Genomic DNA, 17,600 nt, shown 5'->3' with positions numbered 1-17,600 from the left:
TGTTATTGTCGAAGGTTACACACATTACAAACGAGTAGGAAATGGAAATTCCTACTCGTTTAAGTAATGCTGTCCGTGTCACTATGGCTCAATGTATGAAGCTGGTTTTCACCTTGTCTGAAAATAATTTTGCAAGCTGAAGAAAAAATGTAGAAATGGACTTGTATACATCGAATTGAACTACATAGACTAGCATCGTTGCTTTGTTGTTTCGAGCAGCAGCTGCTGTTTTGGAGTTTCCTCTCAACGCTGGGCCAATATTGGCCCGCACTTATATGCCAGGGTTTGGGGGTTCAACCCACCCCCCCCCCAAAAAAAAAAAGAAATTGTAAGTTTGGTTAGTGCATTTGGAAGAGGGAGATGATAATGAAATCCTCCTCACCCATGTAAAGTCCCCATAGAACTCCTCCATAAATATTGTTGGGCTAGGCCACTGCTTTGAGCCCAACGCAGTTTACGAACTGCCTTCGTAGGTCACAATATGACGACGTCAGCCCAAGTTGCAGCGACTTGTGCCAACCAAATACCGATCTCCGGCAGATTTTAGGCAATTTTCACTTGGACTTTTTGTCTAGCTGGACACAAGGCTATTGAAAGATGTAACATTTCCTTGAGTTTGAAGAACACAGAAGACGACGAGGACGATACAAGACTCAAATACGAACTAAAAAAAATGTTATAGAGTACATCAGTTCTCTTGCACTATATTAATTTGTTCATACATGATCATTGTTTTCAATATAGTAATGTGGTATTGCAGCGAAATTATAAAAGGTCCTCGTGACATTTTGCACCTGTACTGTTTTCCACACGCGTGTCAACTTGTATTCTTCGAAATCTGTCAAAGTATTCCTCATATATATTCTTGATACCTTTAACTTTTTACTGCAGAACCGGTTCCGAAGCGTTGCGTGCCTGTACATTAGAAAAAAATAAAATAAAAATAAAAAATAAAAGAAAGCGAAAAACAAAAAATAGCTAGGAAAGTGTACAGTTTGGCGGAAGATGCCAGAAAACTGTAATTGCGGGAAGACATTACATAAGAAATAATTGTTGTACATGTATATTTTTCCTTTTATTAAATTGGTTGGACGTTCGGCGTCGTGGTGTATATCTCTGTCTTTCTTTGTGCTGTTTTTACACCGTACCAACTACCCCAAGTGTCTGCCTTACTTTGGATACATTTGTAAATTTGAAACTTCGTGTGTTTTATTATTCATCTCCGGCTAACCTGACACGATATACTTTCAGTGAATAGCAGCACGACGCTCTTAAGTTGGCCACCTGGCCATGTTTTGTACCAAATTCTCCAAATTTCTGGATTTTGCAGAAGATTTGACAAACCCGGATTTGAAATGGGATTTGATTTGGCATGAAAAAAGGCAAATAAGCAAGAAAGATGCTTCACTTTGTTTTCCATAATATTAAACGGGCTAGTACTACTGGATGCATACATTACTATGGTTCGCCCTACTTTGGATTGTGCATGTACAGTATGGGATCCGCACGAAATGTTTTTAATTCAGGAGAGGGTTCAGAATATTGCGGCCAGATGAGCTGCATGGATGTTAGTATAAGCGAGATAAAGTCAAGATTAGGTTGGGATAGTTTGTCGACAAGGAAACAACAGTTACGTTTGCAATTTTCAGATAATATTATTCATGATAAAATTAGTATATGACAAAGGAACCTCCATCGTACATATCGAGATTGATCACTGCAGGAAAATTCAGCCCAACGGATGTATACACTCTAAATCGTTTTACACCTTAAAGGGTGTAAATCAAAATGTTCATGGCGCACACCTTTTAAGGTGTATTTTAGCACCCTCGTGGCAATTGGGGTGTAAAGGTTGTAACGCCGAATAAAACTGCTGGGTTCGTGGCAATATGCTGGTAACCGTGTATTCACAATTACCAGCATATTGCGTATAATCACATTGAGGTCCATAGATGTATGAATATCAAGGTGGTTAAATATGTGTGTAAACATGCACAGCCGACATACAGAAAATCATGTATGGGGTGGCAGCTGTGTATGGCAATGAAGCAATGCAGCTGTATATAGCTTTTCGTGAAACACTAGACATTCTCATGAGCAGGCACCTCCCCCATATGCATGTTCATTACTTAAAACGTTGCATTTATTCGTTTCTTCAAGGCTTTGCAGTGTTGTACCCACAAATATCTAACCCCTGTAAAATGATTACATTGTTCATTATCCGCGACTCATCAGGATGTTTGGTCCTCTCCTAGCTGTATTGTGTATGCGTTTCGAAGGGAAACACCAGCATTTTAAGATGTTGCTAGAAAAACTCGACATTTTAGGAACATAACTCTTTCGACATCAATTTTATCAAATGTTTGTGTGGTCGCAGCCCTTCATCAGAAATGCCACATCTACTGATGGTTCCAAGGAGATAATACTTCAACATGCCCCAGAAGCAATTCAGAGTTATATTCATGACCGTGATATTCACGCACAATCTATTGTCTATGTAAAAAGTGCAGATGATAATGATAACACATTTGCTGTTGGCTGTGTTGTTGCCAAAGAATCTTCCGAGGATGACTTACCCGTGTTCGTTGAGATTACAGGCATATATGATATTAACTCTCATACCATTTTTCTGATACAAACATTAACTACAGTTGAGTATGAGCACTATCATGTATTTGTTCTGTCTTCCAATGAGGAGCAACGTGTTTTAAGAAATTTAGGCACTATTTCAACAGATCTTCTAAATCTGTAGATGGTAGACGTGTTGTAAATCCAAGCCATGAACTTTTGTAATGCAACTTCCCGTTCCCGGTTGCTGTATACATTTACTTTTGTTCACGTGAACGAAAATAAACATACCCCTTCCTACACCCAGGCGACACACTTATCACAATATTTTACCTGAGGGTGTAGTACACCATTGTTACACCCTCAGGAACTTCCAAAACAAAGTTGTAGGGTGTGAAAGGGGTGTGATCTTTGTTAATACACCTATTTTACACCTTTAAAGGTGTGAAACGATTTAGAGTGTAGAGCTTATTTTTTCGGGGCCTGAGTACCTGTTGTCTTAGAAATGTGTGCTTTTTAATTTTTCTTTTTGTATGCTGTACTTATTGCTTACTTTTATTTGTATGTATCCCCGCCACAGTAATGTCGTTAGGCGTTGTTGCGTAAGAGCAGAAATAAATAAATAAATACAGAAAAAAAAACCTATAATTCTGGATACATAATGACTTCATTTGCTTCTCGAAAATAAAGACTTGACTTGAATCCGATTTGTTCCATCAAATCCATATCACTGGCGTGAGGTGCCTCATGATGACCCATGATAAAGATAGCGGTGATACAAATGCTGACAAATTACGAAGTGCTTCGCATGCTTCAGATACACTTTCAACGTTTCGAATATGACCGGGCTTCTATAGCCATGACGGCTTCAACCGGTTTCAACAACTTCAACCTTCAACACACAAACCCAACACACTACAACGCATGCAAAAAGTTCCCAGTATTTGAAAAACGCGAAAAAGATCGTCCGTGCAACATTCGTGTGAAAGAACAGGCCTATTAATAAACAGTACAACAAAAATAGATGAAATTGAAATAATGGCTTCATTTTTCCCGCGGAGGCAACTAGAATGCAAGGCGTCCCACGCAGCAGCCAATGAGAAGTATAGGAGCTACATTTTTGCGCGGAAGCACCTGGAAGAGTGAGTGACGCGGCAATGATACCCCTCAGGATCTAGCGTCTTGTTGGGTCCAGCGTTGTGTGTGTACGAGTCTTTGAGCGAGTTTATATTAATCTCACTCCATTCCATTTATTGTCCAACTGATGGTTGTTGTTTGAGAGCTCAATTGCTATGAAAGATGAAAGACAGTGACTTTCATCTTTCATCGTTGATTTCTTAGGCAATTTGAGGCTTTGTTTGTATCTGTCCCTTCTATGTTGTTCCAGCCTCAGAACATCAGTTTCTCTCTTGTTCAATTGCTATGCTGTGAGATTGGGGTGTACGGCACGCATACGGCATACGACAATATAAATAAATAAATATAAAGAAAAGGACGTGCACAATAAATTACGCCACATTATTATGGCTTCCCATGTTGCTACACTTTGCATTATAAAGGCGCTTTCGGGAACCAGTCCGTTCACAAACAGCCGTGTGCATCCCGTCGTGTATATATTAGACTTGGATACTTTCCTTTTAATTGCCTAATAACGCTTTTGCGACTCGAGCGCGTATATTAGCAGGCTGCAGACTCGCGCAATATTATTTTGGTGATGGTGCATATGTTCAGAGAAGAGCGGAGGAAAGTTGTTCCCCCTATTTGTTTTATGTATTTATTCACTTCAGTATATCATTCTCACATACTAGTTTAAATTTAATTAGCGATTAGTAATACTGCAGTATAAACAATTTAGCACACTACAGTGCTGTAAGATATATTGTAAGCACCTTATGGCTGCAGAATCACTGGGTGGATATCTGTAAAATTTTAGTGCCTTCCTTTCTGTGGCGGTCACTGTCACTAATAGGGATTCAGTTAAGTGTTGTGGCAATTCCAATGTAAACAGTCATCTGCTATATTGGAAAGTGAGTGATTATGGTCAAACAAGTCAAAATAAACATGATACCTTCTACAATACCATCTGTGATTCCTAAATGTCAGTATGACAAGGTATGAAGAAATGTTAACGTAGTGCATGCCATTCAAAGCAAGTTCTTCCACATCACCCCCCCCCCCCATCTACAAACACCCACAAAACAAAAACAAAAAAACGGGTCTTGGGTTTGCCTCTGGTAACATAATTTAGCTACACAAATGCAGAAATATGCAGTCAAACACATTTCCAATAAGGAAAGCATAAAGATTATTGAAGTTGCAACGGTCATGTCAGTAGGTCATGTACATCTTGGTATTTTCGAAATTTCTCAAACATTTCCATGTCTTTTATATTCAACATGCTGGACATCTAGTGTGCAACACCTGATATCGAATCAAAATCTGAGCCAGTATGGGGTCATGAACACACCGGTGTAACATGAGCAACAATAAGGTAGACGGCATGTCAACAAGTTGCAAACCGCTGTTCCATCTTGCACATTTGTCATGCTCATCTAGGTATTTTTGAAATTTCTCAAACATTTCCATATCTTTTATATTCAACGTGCTGGACATCTAGTGACATCCAGCACGTCTAGATGTCTAGATGTCCAGCACGTTTAATATAAAAGATATGGAAATGTTTGAGAAATTTCAAACACATGTGGTCTGCCTTATTGTTGCTCATGTTACACCGGTGTGTTCATGACCCCATACTGGCTCAGATTTTGATTCGATATCAGGTGTTGCACACTAGATGTCCAGCACGTTGAATATAAAAGATATGGAAATGTTTGAGAAATTTGAAAAATACCTAGATGAGCATGACAAATGTGCAAGATAGAACAGCGGTTTGCAACTTGTTGACATGCCGTCTACCTTATTGTTGCTCATGTTACACCGGTGTGTTCATGACCCCATACTGGCTCAGATTTTGATTCGATATATCGGGTGTTGCACACTAGATGTCCAGCACGTTGAATATAAAAGATATGGAAATGTTTGAGAAATTTGAAAAATACCTAGATGAGCATGAGAAATGTGCAAGATGGAACAGCGGTTTGCAACTTGTTGGCATGCCGTCTACATTATTGTTGCTCATGTTACACCGGTGTGTTCATGACCCCATACTGGCTCAGATTTTGATTCGATATCAGGTGTTGCACACTAGATGTCCAGCACGTTGAATATAAAAGATATGAAAATGTTTGAGAAATTTGAAAAATACCTAGATGAGCATGACAAATGTGCAAGATGGAACAGCGGTTTGCAACTTGTTGACATGCCGTCTACCTTATTGTTGCTCATGTTACACCGGTGTGTTCATGACCCCATACTGGCTCAGATTTTGATTCGATATCAGGTGTTGCACACTAGATGTCCAGCACGTTGAATATAAAAGATATGGAAATGTTTGAGATATTTGAAAAATACCTAGATGAGCATGACAAATGTGCAAGATGGAACAGCGGTTTGCAACTTGTTGACATGCCGTCTACATTATTGTTGCTCATGTTACACCGGTGTGTTCATGACCCCATACTGGCTCAGATTTTGATTCGATATCAGGTGTTGCACACTAGATGTCCAGCACGTTGAATATAAAAGATATGAAAATGTTTGAGAAATTTGAAAAATACCTAGATGAGCATGACAAATGCGCAAGATGGAACAGCGGTTTGCAACTTGTTGACATGCCGTCTACCTCATTGTTGCTCATGTTACACCGGTGTGTTCATGACCCCATACTGGCTCAGATTTTGATTCGATATCAGGTGTTGCACACTAAATGTCCAGCACGTTGAATATAAAAGATATGGAAATGTTTTTGAAATTTGAAAAATACCTGGATGAGCATGACAAATGTGCAAGATGGAACAGCGGTTTGCAACTTGTTGACATGCCGTCTACCTTATTGTTGCTCATGTTACACCGGTGTGTTCATGACCTCATACTGGCTCAGATTTTGATTCGATATCAGGTGTTGCACACTAGATGTCCAGCACGTTGAATATAAAAGATATGGAAACGTTTGAGAAATTTGAAAAATACCTAGATGAGCATGACAAATGTGCAAGATGGAACAGCAGTTTTCAACTTGTTGACATGCCGTCTACCTTATTGTGCTCATGTTACACCGGTGTGTTCATGACCCCATACTGGTTCAGATTTTGATTCGATATCAGGTGTTGCACACTAGATGTGCAGCACGTTGACTATAAAAGATATGGAAATGTTTGAGAAATTTGAAAAATGCCTAGATGAGCATGACAAATGTGCAAGATGGAACAGCGGTTTGCAACTTGTTCACATGCCGTCTACCTTATTGTTGCTCAGTTTACACCGGTGTGTTCATGACCCCATACTGGCCCAGATTTTGATTCGATATCAGGTGTTGCACACTAGATGTCCAGCACGTTGAATATAAAAGCTATGGAAATGTTTGAGAAATTTCAAAAATACCAAGATGTACATGACCTACTGGCATGACCGTTGCAACTGCAATAATCGTCATGCTTTCCTTGCAAATGTGTTTGAGTGCACGTATCTGCATTTGTGTAGTTAAATTATGTTACCAGAGACAAATCCAAGACCCGCTTTTTTGTTTTTGTTTTCTGAGTGTGTGTAGATGGGGGGATGGATGTGGAACAACTTGCTTTGGATAGCATGCACTACGTTAACATTTCTTCATACCTTGTCATACTGACATTTAGGAATCACAGATGATATTGTAGAATGTATTATGTTTATTTTGACTTGTTTGACCATAATCACTCACTTTCCAATATAGCAGATGACTGTTTACATTGGAATTGCCACAACACTCAACTGAATCCCTATTAGTGACAGTGACCACCACAGAAAAGAATGCACTAAAATTTTACAGATATCCACCCAGTGATTCTGCAGCCATAAGGTGCTTACAATATATCTTACAGCACTGTAGTGTGCTAAATTGTTTATACTGCAGTATTACTAATCGCTAATTAAATTTAAACTAGTATGTGAGAATGATATACTGAGGTGAATAAATACATAAAGCGAATAGGGGGAACAACTTTCCTCCACTCTTGTCTGAACATACGCGCCATCACCAAAATAATATTGCGCGAGTCTGGAGCCTACTAATATACACGCTCGAGTCGCAAAAGCGTTATTAGGCAATTAAAAGGAAAGTATCAAAGTCTAATATACACGACGCGACGCACACGGCTGTTTGTGAATGGACTGGTTCGCGAAAGCGCCTTTATAATGCAAAGTGTAGCAACACGGGAAGCCATAATAATGTGGCGTAATTTATCGTGCACGTCCTTTTGTTTATATTTATTTATTTATATTGCCGTATGCCGCATGCGTGCCGTACACCCCAATCTCACAGCATAGCAATTGAGCTCTCAAACTACAACCATCAGTTGAACAATAAATGGAGTGAGATTAATATAAACTCGCTCAAAGACTCGTACACACACAACGCTGGACCCAAAACCCTTTTGCCGCCGACGCCGCGTATCGCCGTCACGAGACCATGGCTGTGTTTCAATACTCCTGTAACCCTGTATTCACACGAGTCAGTTTTCTGCCGGCAGCAAGTCAGGAAGGAGTGAGAGGATATCCGAGATAAACGAGGTCACTACGCGTCTGAAGACGCCCGCTCGTTATCTAGCATTCACACGAGTCATTTTCCCGGCGGCTGTCAGTTTTCCGATCCCTTCTGTATTCGCGCTTGAATTTCATGTCTAGCGTAGGATGGACCATTGAAAGAAAAACTTCTTGCGCTTGGGCTCCTTGTGGATGGTTCACAGTGCATTCACGTGAGAAACGGGACAAGATATGGGCCAAAGAATAAGTTCCGAAGAAGCGCTATGGAATGTAAAACAGTATTAACCCAAATCTCCGCGTGGACGACCCAAACGCCTGTCGGAGTGTTTTGATAATAGACGTTGTCACATTCGGTTTTATTTTCCACTAATGAAGCGTATCTCGATGCTGAGCATCAATATAGGCGCTATATACAGCGTGCCGACAAGTGATGGACTGGCGATGAAGCTGTGATGTCGAGCTACAGGTAGTCAATAATTAATTAAATTAAATTAAATTAAATCAAATCATTTTTTTATTTTCCTTTCGGTAGAACGAGTAGCTTCCAATTATTATGTTTTTATACATGTATTGGAAAGGTGCAAGCGAACGATTATGTGTAGTCAAAGACGTCTGTCCAGCGAAAGAAATATCCACGTTTATAAAATTCATGCTTTGTATTCCGTGTCTGTTTCGTCTGACGTAGATAAAAAGCTTCCTATGCAACACTACATTGTAGGCATCTATCTATGCATTGCATAATTGTTCCAAAGCTGCTGCGCCGGTGTGTCGTTGGACCACTTTCGCGGTAAAGCCAAACATCGCTGGCGTTCCAATTCAGAATTGGCCATAGTACAGTGAATGCCGTTGTATGGGACACATACAGAACAATTCTGATGAAATAAAAAGCAAGCGCGATAAGTATCCGTTGCGTCACCTTCTCCTTCTGCCGGCAGCAGACGCCGTCGGTCGTCAGAATCTGTGCCGGGAGGACAAGATATCCGGCTGCCTCCGACTGCCGCTCCGGAGATTAGAAAGTGGTGACGTGGCGAAGAGCGCCGGTCACGTGGCACCAGAGAGCGGTGACGTTCCCTGCCACCTGAGCGTCAGCCGGCAGAAAACTGACTCGTGTGAATACAGGGTAAGTCGACTACTTGGCGGTCTAACCGGAAGTGCCGCCATGTTAAGTTTCGTTCCAATTCCCGCCTAGACTGCTATTCAGGCGTCTTTCGTCTAGTCTGCATCGATGCAGACTAGCTATGCGTCTGAGTGGTCGTCATTGACAGCAGCCTTGAAAATTAAAGGGACCGAAAAGTAAAAAATAACCCCCATATTTTTGCCCACTGTCGTGCACAACATCGTTGTTTTATAAGACACAGAAAGCATGACTTCTCAATTCGGCATATTTTTTACGTATAAATATTTTGAAGATTGCCGGAACATGGACGGTGCTGCCAGCGAACGGCGAAAAAGAGCAACTTGGGTTTCGGGTCAGGGCTCCCAGGGATTGGTCAACCCTTACCACGTGAGAGTTGATTTTGTAGAGAACAAAAGTTCACGCACATTATCTTACAGCTAAACGACATTTAAAAAATTACGCTCACTTCCATAGCTTTTACGTTAATAAAGCATTCAGCTACTTCGCCGCTACGAGCTACGATCCGCCGCGCCATCTGCAAGGCCATCTATGTTATCGCGTTTGTTGTTTACGTCGTGGGTGGTCATATTGGTCGCGCGAAGCACAAAGTATAAGTGAATGACATGTTCGTGGCTGTTGTGTCAATTATTCGAGAGACCTACATATGCCTGGTGTAGTTTTGGTGTTGGGGGATGCAAAAATCATGTTCGTTCACCATCGGCGGCGGGCGTTTTCTACCACAAGATTCAACAGGAGAGTGCGCGAAAACGAATGTGGTTCCAAGCACCCTGCTATTAGATACAGCAGTCGTCTCGTGTGTGCTGAGCTCATCTTGCTGCCGATGACTACCAATATGCTGTAGAAGGCGAATTGCGAAGACGTAACGATTGCACTGATGCTCAGTACCCAGTGATTTTGGTTCACCGAGGTGACGAGTTGAACACAACGTCTTAGGTACGTACAGGCGTCACACATGTATAAATTATAATATAGCGATGACGTATTCCATTTAACTTATGTTATCCTACTTGTCCCGTACTCAACATTGTCAACGTCAATAAATTTAATTTTAGGGGCCTTCCAGTGTTGAAGTGGCGCAAGACTGCTTCGTGTGTGTGTGATCCAGGCACTCAAGTTGACATGACAGAAATAGCTGAAAGCAGGTGTGCAAAGTCCACAGATGGAAGCACTAGATTTGTTGCAGACTTTGTGACATTTTTTGGAGTCTTTGGACAGGTGCAGAACATTAGTATGACGTCAACAATAGGAGAAGAAACCGATGAGTACTACTAGCTTGTTTGAAGGGTACAAGAATACTTCCTGTTGAGGTGTAGTTATGACTTCATGACTGAGGAACGCTAATTAATTTTCTAGAGAAGCATCCTCTACACTTGAATGCCCTATGAAACAGCGAACGTTCATTGTCTTTGAAGCCCCACTACTGGAATTGTTCAATGTGTGTAAGAGCTGTAGTGAGCCATGCAAAGTTATCACATCATATTGGTCCTAAATTTGCAGAGTTCCCCTATCTCGGACGCAACTGTCATTTCTCTTTATTGCACTTCCGATCCTACCTTCTCAGAGATTAGTGTGGTTCACCATACACTGCATGGGCACTGCCTTTCTCTACTCATGCTTTCGGTTTCTTGTTCTGTTGAATAAATCTTCACTTGAGTTTGCAGCCATCACGCTGTCTACTGTGTTTGGCCCTCATCTATATTGATGTGCTATAATGGTATAGCACATCAACATGCCAACAACCTACCAACAACCAGCAAACAACCTTGCCTAGTCCTACTTTTGGATGGAAACTACACGATGTGGTAACATCCACATATGTAAAGTTTTAGTCGACGGAGATTTGCTGTTTTTGTACAACCTTCATTGTACATTTCTTTTGCGTGAAGAAAAGTTCTCATCTTCATCAAGATTATAGTTCCTGTAATCTTTTCACCAACAGAGAATACAAAAGTGAACAAATGGTAAAATATAACAGCTTGTTAAATTCAAAAGGAAAAGACAAGACTGTTTATACGTCTCTTGTTTATTTTGTTGCAGGTTTTACAACTCTATCAAGTACATCAAAACATCAGAGGGCAGGAAGTCCTACTCTGTTTCCTAAATCCCTGGACAATAAATAAGAAAGATATAGTTTGAGTTGTGACAAAACGTTGCTTCTGCTCTTATATTATATTTCAATCAAATGTTACGATGCATTTGTAGTGTACACTGAAGCCAGTTTCAATTTGCAGGGCTGTCAAAAGTACTTTACAAAAGTACATCTCAATTACAATAACAGAGAACTTATGCAATAAAGTATTTAGCCATTTTGGAGTACTATGCACACCAATGGTGCTTGGTTAACTTTGAACCCAGATCAAGGGTTAATAATAATTGAAGTCAGCCCTCAAGTCCTCCTTTACAAATGTTAGTTGGTGACATGATAATGAATCAGTCACAAGTACTCCGTTTAGCAAAACAGAGTTAATTAAGTGTTAAATCCCGATCTTGGTTCAAATATTAATTGACATTTGGAAACGTGGTCACTAAGAAGTGTACTAAAAGGTTATGAACACAGTTCAGCTGAATGACACTGATGAAAATTATCTTACTTACTCCTCACATATACAATTGAGACATGAGTATAACCTAGAAATACATCTACGCCCACAGGTTACTTAACCCTCCAGGAACAAACTAGTAATTATAATATGCTGTGACAGCAAAGAAAAAGGAATGAGAAAAACTTGCAGCAAGCACGAAATGAAAATATGCTGACATCAACATTTCTACAAGTCTGCTAACTGATGGGAAAGCATCCCTAATTGCATGCATGACGCAGATCGAGAACCAGTGGAGTACTTTCTATTGTATTTTCTCGGAGCACCCCATATCCTTCTTGTGAATGGAAGACCTCCTCCAACCAGGTGGTATAACGGAATTTCCTGTAGAAATAAGGGTTTTCCGTCCAGTTTGCTGTTCAAGCAGCGCGTAAAGACCACACGGCGCTGCCGTGTATATTGCCATGCTCTTCGGTTTCTCGGATGTATGTAAAAGACACTTGCAGTACTTCGGTGTCAAGGCACAGTATTTCGAAATATTCGTTAGTTCTGATACAATTATCTGTCTGCCTTCCATACGCATTCTCTACCTATCAGCAGCAAAAACCGTAGTATCCATTCGTAGTATCCGTCGGTTTGCATTTCACACATGAACACCTGCACGACGAAAAAACAGCGCTTGTTTCGGCTTACACAAGTGCTTCTCCCTGATACATGGAAATTTCACAAATCAGTCCACGTTCACGGCACGGTGAGCTACTGCTGAGGACGAGTGTGACTCCGACTAATCTCTGGACGAGGAATCTTCTGCTGCGAAGAACACACTTTCCACCACCCTAACGCATGAACAACAGTTCTGTGTGAGCGACAGTTCTCGAATGCGGAATTCCAGCGCACTCATGTTCAAGAGGCTCGACATTCTCGACGTAGAAAGTGGTCACAAATGCCCACTGCCATTTTCGTTTTCGCCGGATTAGCGCCCGGAAGTGCGCGTGTTACATGCGTCCTCGACAGATGGCGCGGGGTCATGCAATTGTTGACGGACTGCTCGGTTTCCTACTAGGTCCCTGGACATGCAATTATGGAAAATTCGATTACAGAAAAACTACAGCGATTTCAGCGGAGTTCTTTGATATCTGAACTTTTGAAAGTTCAAGCTTTTCGCTGAACATAAAGTTTCGATAGGTTTATATTCACTTTTCGGTCCCTTTAATACACTTGTCTGCGACATAGACACGATTAGGTCTGCCGTGTTTACGGCGTTCAACAATAAGTCGAAAAAGTGATACTTTATTGAATCTATTTATTGTAGCACCATAAGGACCCAGTGTTAATACATGGCGGAGTGAAGTTTTGCAAAACGTGAAGAACAACGAAATGCAAGGAACACTGAGGAAATGGAGACATATACGAATGATATGAACACATCAGGAAATACAAGAAACGCGTATTTCTTGAAAGGCTACGCCGTAATAGAAATGAGCCGTGCCGGCATTTTTGCTGATCATTGCTAACTAATGATAGTGAGGTCACTAGGTGTTCTGCAATATAACGATACGCAGGGAGAATGCATCGACATGTGAGCTGAATTATTTCAGCGTTTATTAACGAATTACGCGGCGTTTAAACAAAGTGTGGAATTGATGTTCCTACGGGCCATGACAGATGGCGACAGCGGCGCGAAATCCGCAAGTCTGTTCCAAATCTCCACCGATAAGGCGTCTATCTAGCTGTCCACTCAGACAGCTTCTCCTGCGCCGAGTATTGAAACACAGCCCATAACAACGCCGTGGAGAGCCGCCACCGAGAGCGTATGTCCTGTCGCTCGCAGCGCCACCACAGCCTCGCACAAGGGGGCGCTCTATTTCGCATCGCCATCCAATACCTCCCGCTATCTCTCACCATGCTCCCCGAAGGAGCAATGACGTCATCCGCGGAATGCGACAGCAGCGGCCCCTAGTGGTGAGGCGTCGCTCGTAGCGCCCTCTAGTGGTGTACCCTACACAATGGCTAATCCTTCTATTCATCGGAGATAATCCGTCTATTGGGGGCTGCATTGGAAACAACACCCGAACTGTGCACGTTTATGCTTTCGACACTGGCAACATTTTCAAATTATAGGTGATTCATTTTTCAGGTGTCTTTGTCACATGATGAAAGATGAAAGTCACTGAAAAGGTTAGCCAGCTGTAGGGATCGAACCCACATCTTCTGGATTGCCGGTCCAGGGCTCTACCATCGTTGATTTCTTAGGCAATTTGAGGCTTTGTTTGTACCTGTCCCTTCTATGTTGTTCCAGCCTCAGAACATCAGTTTATCTCTTATGTCTTTGTCACAGTTTATTAGCGTGTGCGTCGTTATTTTATATATTTTTTTCTCTTATAGCTATGCGAGCAAAAGTGCGTGTAATTTTTCGCTGCTCTTTCTCTACTTTTACGCAGAAGAAAGCCTCCTGGTAAAGGCTGATGAGTGTTCTATCAGTGGAAGTGGGGTTGTTTGTTTGATTTTGTTGGGTGCTCGATATCTTGATGAAGCAAGCAGTGCTTAATTTTGCAGGTTTTTGAGTAGAAATGCTGCTATCTGAGCACGGAGTAGAAATTTCTATATTTCTCTGCTCCGTAAGAAAATTTGTACGTCGTTTTCCAAGCAGACCGCGTTTAGTTTACGCGAAGTAGAAAAATTAAGTTGTGTATGCTCTATGATAATCCGCCACGGGCTTAGGCCTTTTCCCCGATGAGCAGTGTTTTGTATGTGATGTCGCATGTCTGGACTTGTTCATTAGTGTTGCAATCTTTACCCTTCGCTAATATCTTGTTGCTGCCGTCTTGTGTTAGACGTTGAGCTTCGTAGCGATGTGCCGTAACGCTACGATTATTCCTGAGCGCTCCGTGTGTTTAATGCGTTGTCCTCTGTGCGTGCATGCGTGTGCTTTTTTTCCTGATTTGTGACGTCATCGTGGTATGTCTGGACTTGTTTAGCAGTGTTGCAGTTCTTCCCGCTGCTAGTATGTTGTTGGTGTCATGTTGTGCTAGCCGCGTCTCGATGTGTGGTGACCTGAGGTCTTAAGCCTTTTCCCTGCGCACCTAAGGAAATCTGTGTATCCCTGTCCTGTGCTTTCTTTACGCAAGGGCAATGCGTCTGTGTATGTGGCACTATCAGATATCAGACATGAGTGTCTTTTTCTTGGTTTATTGGCATATGCTTCAGGTTTTTTAAGTCAAGCAAAAGTGCGTGTAATATTTCGCTGCTCTTTTCTTATTTTCTCTAATTTTCATGTAGAAGAAAGCCTCCTGCGTAAAAGCTAAATAGTGTTCTACCAGTGGGACTGGGGTTGTTTGTTTGATTTTGTTGGGTGTTCGATATCTTGACGAAGTAAGCAGTGCTTAATTTTGCAGGTTTTTGAGCAGAAATGCTGGTATCTGAGCACGGAGTAGAAATTTCTATATTTCTCTGCTCCTTAAGAAAATTTGTACGTCGTTTTCCAAGCAGACCGCGTTTAGTTTACGCGAAGTAGAAAAATGAAGTTGTGTATGCTCTATGATGATCCGCCGCGGGCTTAGGCCTTTTCCCAGATGAGCAGTGTTTTGTATGCGATGTCGCATGTCTGGACTTGTTCAGTAGTGTTGCAATTTTTACCCTTCGCTAATATCTTGTTGCGCCGTCTTGTGTTAGACGTTGAGCTTCGTAGCGATGTGCGGTAACGCTACGATTATTCCTGAGCGCTCCGTGTGTTTAATGCGTTGTCCTCTGTGCGTGCATGCGTGTGCATTTTTTCCTGATTTGTGACGTCATCGTGGCATGTCTGGACTTGTTTAGCAGTGTTGCAGTTCTTCCCGCTGCTAGTATGTTGTTGGTGTCATGTTGTGCTAGCCGCGTGGGGATGTGTGGTGACCTGAGGTCTTAAGCCTTTTCCCTGCTCACCTAAGGAAATTTGTGTATCCCTGTCCTGTGCTTTCTTTACGCAAGGGCAATGCGTCTGTGTACGTGGCACTATCAGATACCAGACATGAGTGTCTTTTTCTTGGTTTATTGGCATATGCTTCAGGTTTTTTAAGTCAAGCACAAGTGCGCGCAATTTTTCGCTGCTCTCTTCCTCAGATCACCGATTTTACGAAGAAGACAGTCGCATGGTACAGCTGAGAAGAGGGTTTCTCTGATTGTTTGTTAGATGTTGTTAGGAGCTCGGTATGTTGAGGAAGTCAGCTGTTAAAGGCATCCGTGAAGAAATGCTTGCATCTGAGCGCAGGATAGGAATTCCTGATGCACGGCACCCTCAGTGTAAATTAATTATTTTGGATGTGAGTCTGCTTCCCTGCATGACAAGGCTGAAATGGGAAGAGAGAAAAAATTGGAGCGCTTCATTAATAGCGATCCAAGTAATAGGGCAATTATAGTTTCCATAGAAAGTAGAATTTTAATGGGCTCCTAAAATTATAGTTTTGTAGTAGTTTTTCTAAACTGCAATGCAATAATCATTAATATAGTATACGAATGCCATCGTGTTCCCGTAAAGGCGTTCTGTCTTGTGCTTTGGCGTGCGCGAATGGAACTTTGCTCCCGGCTTTCGCGCCTTTTTGCTCGCAATGCGCGAATGGAACTTTGCCCCCCGGCTTCCGCGTCTTTTTGTTCGCAGGTGTAGCCTCAGTCAACGAATGTATGAGCATAGAAAGGGTCATGTATTATATAAGCCTCGAGGTGATGTTGAGTGGTCTCACTTATTATTTTAAAAGAGCAGTGGTAGTTTACTGTAATTCTAATGACCATGATGAGCCTTTGGGGTGAAAATCGTTAATATGCGGGGTGCTTTTTTGTTGAATTTTAATGAGAGAATCAATGTCATTAAGAGTAGGACAAAGGAAATAATCTTGCGATTCAATGAATGATAGGAGTCTTTGCCGCTGTCTTCTTCTTCAGACAGGATGTGATGACGTCACGCAGTCTGTAGCAATGCATTGACCGTCACTGGAAAAAAGTGTAGCAATAGAAAGATGGTGTGTATTGCCCTGGACGGATTTATGATGATCACTATTTTTGAATAAGAGGAGTGCGTGTGCTTAGAAATAGTTTGATGCTGGTTTCCCTCTTTGTTTCTTTTCGCTTTTTCCCCCTTGTTGTCTGACAAACATGCGCTGTCTTGCCTTGGCTTGTTCTGGCATGCTTTTCTTCTACATGTAGCTTTTTTCTTTTTGTACAAGAAATATTCTTGACGATAGTGCTGCCTTGAATGGGAGTAGAACTATTCTTAATAATTTTGCGATTCATTTAGTTCAGAGAGTAACCGCGAGGGGGACAGGTGTGTGACTTTATTCAGAAGGAACAAAGTGTCATTATTCACTTAGCTGCATGGCTCTCGGCTCGGATGGACATGTCTTTCTGAACCATTATTTTTTCCCTGTACAGTAAGACTTTGGGAATGAAATGCTACAATCTCCTCTTGTCTATGGTGCTCTTCTGCAATAGTTCCCTATGCAATCATTACAGTAGAATAAAGGAAATAATCTTGGGATAGTGATTCAATAAATAATAGGTCCCCTGTCTAGAGCGTACGCGTCCTTGAGCCACGCACCTGCATGATGACGTCATACCGCGAGACCATTGTTTCAGGTTGACCTTGTCTAGAGGAGCATTAGTGGAAAAAAACAGTGTAGCCCTGAAACAATAGGATGATGTCACAACCAATGACAACGACCTGCAGGGGGCGCAAGGATTCACATCTC

The sequence above is a fragment of the Ornithodoros turicata genome, chromosome 1 (genome assembly GCF_037126465.1).
Source record: "Ornithodoros turicata isolate Travis chromosome 1, ASM3712646v1, whole genome shotgun sequence".
Classification (NCBI taxonomy): Eukaryota; Metazoa; Arthropoda; class Arachnida; order Ixodida; family Argasidae; genus Ornithodoros; species Ornithodoros turicata.
Note: the sequence above shows the minus strand (reverse complement) of the source record.